The 3,487-nt window shown below is 38.4% G+C and overlaps 1 non-coding gene across 1 annotated transcript; it reads right to left on the minus strand.

Moving 5' to 3' along the window:
- Positions 1-1,581: 1,581 nt before the first annotated feature.
- Positions 1,582-1,654, minus strand: TRNAF-GAA (transfer RNA phenylalanine (anticodon GAA)). The gene has a single exon. It is a non-coding gene; the product is annotated as a tRNA-Phe (tRNA).
- Between the last annotated feature and the right edge of the window lie 1,833 nt (positions 1,655-3,487).

The raw sequence follows: 3,487 nt of genomic DNA on the forward strand, positions 1-3,487 counted from the left end.
GAAAAAAACAGTAATCTCCTAGGGCATATTCTCTCATTTCCATCCTATTCCAAGATAATTTGTATTAAGGTAAATGCAAATTTAAGTCACGGCCCAGTTTAAACGTTTCGCTGATCACGAATAGAGTTTCATCCTAAGGTTTTAGGGTTCACTGATTAATAGATCTTCGGCTTCGGTGTCTTTGAAAGATCTTGTATATTTATAAATCTAGTTTAAAATTCTCTGTAAGGGATTTATTTTTTTCTTTTGACACTGTTCTCATTTAGATATCTCTACATAGGAAAAATCTCCTCTCCATCCATCTCTCATTGTGTTTACAACTTTCAAATCCCTCTCCTCAATCCAGACTAAATAAAAAAATACCTCCCGTCTGAGGGATTATCCGTGTCCTACTCAAATGTGCGATAAGCCTTCTCTCTCTTTTTACCCTCGCAGAAATAACCACCACTTCCATGTCGCTCTTCGTTTGTCGTTTTTTTTTACGCATGCTCGCTTTCAACAGATGGGAATATTTTCGAACCGCCCTTCATGTTTTTTTTTTAAATTTTTTTCTCGAAACTATTTTTTTAGATCATCATTGCAGTCTGTAACACGGTTTCTTTATTTTGGATGCCGTAAGTAAGGCTTTGCATTTAGGATGACATTCAAAATGTTCGTATGCAAGTCATGATGCATTGTTTCGAGTTGATTAAATGAATTCATTATTTATTCGCAATAATAAAATGTACGGCATTAGTTCTAAGGTCAACAGACAAACTGTGTGAGTATGTCATTGATATGTTCGTATAAAATTTACGTTTGTGGGTGCGTGACAGACGAAAGAAGAAGGAGCAAGGTCTTAACGTGACAAATGGACCCAAAAACCTCATCAACGGACCATCAAAAACTTTCCATTGGGTTAGACAGATGCAGAAAGCCTCCTCCGCAGCCGTGGAATCATAGCGTGACGTTGCGAAATACATATGGGCGTCCAGGGAGATAATAATGAGATTAAGCAGAAGTGTAAGCTTTCTGCTCCAATTAGTGTGTTCTGATAACAAGCAGGAGACCTTATAAATTGAACTCACCCCGGACTGTTTCCTCGAATAGTAGTTTTGTATGTTTCGTACGAGTAAATGAAGTAATATCATGACGTTCGTTTTCTCCTTCCTGGCGTTTTCTATGTATTATTTAAAGATTATTTCCATTATATACTTTTTTTAAAAGATACCTTGAACATAATTACAGAAAATACGCAAAGCAGACGTGTAGCGGGCTATCTTATAAATTCGTTTTAATAGCTTTGATCACCTCCCATATTTACTCTTGTCCAAACCTTACACAAAAAAAATTCGGCAGTGGAATAAATTTTTTCAAATGTAAATTGACGTATGGATAAATAGCACTGATGTAAAATAATGCTAAGTGCAGAACATTCAACTTTTCGTACGTGCTATACCAATTACAACGAAATGCGTTCCATAAAATATAATTGGCCTCCGTATTTCTATTATCATGTGATAAATGACATCCGCTAGAAGATACAATGTAAGTATGCGATAAACAAGTGAAATTGGAAAACAAATAAAAATAAAAAAAAATTGCCGAAACCCGGGATTGAACCAGGGACCTTTAGATCTTCAGTCTAACGCTCTCCCAACTGAGCTATTTCGGCTGCCGAGAAGTTGGCTGCTTCAAGGTCAAAACATTTGTTTTATTTTTTAATAATGAATTGAAGGTTTCCTCTAAATTCAATGCGTTTTATAAGTTTAGCACATTTTTTTAACATTTCAATCGTATATGTATCGATTTCCTAACGTTTTCAATTGCAAAAACCGATTTGGTATCAGATATTATAACTTATAGAACGTTCAAAACACCCAATTCACGAATTCCATTAATTAAATTTGAGACCTTGGGTTATAGGTTTAAAATCGTGAAAGTTTTTCGAGAAAATCTATCATTTAGTTCTAGATTAATGGGCCTAATTAAAATAGAATGGTATGGAATGTGATACCTCATAACTCCGACTAAACTCTCGGCTTGTATTCATCACTTATTTAGTCATTTCTAGATTTTGTTCATTACTGGCCATTCCTGAATAATTACCCTTAAGCCCTATCGGAAACCTTTTTACGCACAGTGCAGAAGAGACTGTCGTCCGAATCTGCTACAGATTCACCACGTTCGATACGAGTTTAATGTGCGTCTCTGACCTTTTCAGGGGTGGCAAAGCCAGAGGCAAGGTTGTCGGGAAGAAATGCACCATGACATTGGCAAGTTTTGACCCACCGGTTGACCTTTAACCCTCGAGCAGGCGAGCTGGTGCTGTTATTAGCTACCAAACAGCGCACTTCCTTAACTCCATGATCCAGACCCAACATTTTACCAGCCCTCAAAATATTTGTCATAGTCCCATATGACGTACGCTTACACGCAAACACATGAAATCTCAATCCAAGGCCCAGCACCCAGTAGTCCAACTTTTATTATGATTAATTTGTGGACCTACGATGGTAGATAGGTAGGTATTTGACCGATTTTTCACCGCACTCCACAAACACCTCTTCACATAAACGGCCATAACTAATCAACAAAACAAGATGATGGTTGGCGTCGGTTATTTTGGAAGTTTCCACGGACACAACGCCTTCAACCGGTTTAAAATATAAATAACTTGAGGCGCGCCATTCATAAAGTTTGGGAACCTTTTGGACTGACCTCGTATTGTGGTCTTGTTTCATTTTCCCGTATGTCAATTAAATACATGACAGCAAGTCCATATGCTAGCATACTCTGGACGAATACCATCAACAGTTATGATCTAGATTTTGTTATCAAATCACCCAAGATGATGATAATAATGGCCGGGAGAAACAAGAAATATTCAGGATAAGTATGGATTGGAATTAATGAGAAAACAAAGAGAATGAGGTTTTCGGTAAGGAGGAGGCAAAGATAAACGTTAAAATAGAACGGCTAAAACAAAAGTTGGGGGAAAGGCATTCGTATCTTGGAAGTATTTTAAATCGAGATGTAAAGTTTAGTAGACATTTCCACATTTTTTCGGGCTGCGTCCGCGTATGTCGTTTAAAAGTACAACAGTTTCGCCAGCTATCCTGCTGGCGTCCTCAGGTCAAGGATGAAAAGAAGCTTGTTGTCCCGTCTTATATAGGAAAAATCCGGCGCCAATACCGGGAAATTTCTTGGCCAATCAGGGAACGTCCTCATATTTGCGCGGGATTATTCGTTTCCACGCACTGTGGAGTGGATATCCATCCTCTCTGGTAAAATTTTTTGGCCTTTTAACGATTTCAATGGCCTCTCTGATTATTCTCTGGAAGTATTTTCCTTCTTTCGCTATTATTTTAGCGTCGTCGAAGAGAATAGAGTGTCCAGGTTCACTCCAGGCGTGCTCAGCGATGGCCGATGCTCTAAACTGTTTGGCCTTGGTTGCCCTCTGGTGTTCACTCATGCGTGTTTTCAGCGCTCTGCACGTTTCACCGAT

The sequence above is a fragment of the Hetaerina americana genome, unplaced genomic scaffold (genome assembly GCF_022747635.1).
Source record: "Hetaerina americana unplaced genomic scaffold, ioHetAmer1.1.p SCAF_88, whole genome shotgun sequence".
Lineage (NCBI taxonomy): Eukaryota > Metazoa > Arthropoda > Insecta > Odonata > Calopterygidae > Hetaerina > Hetaerina americana.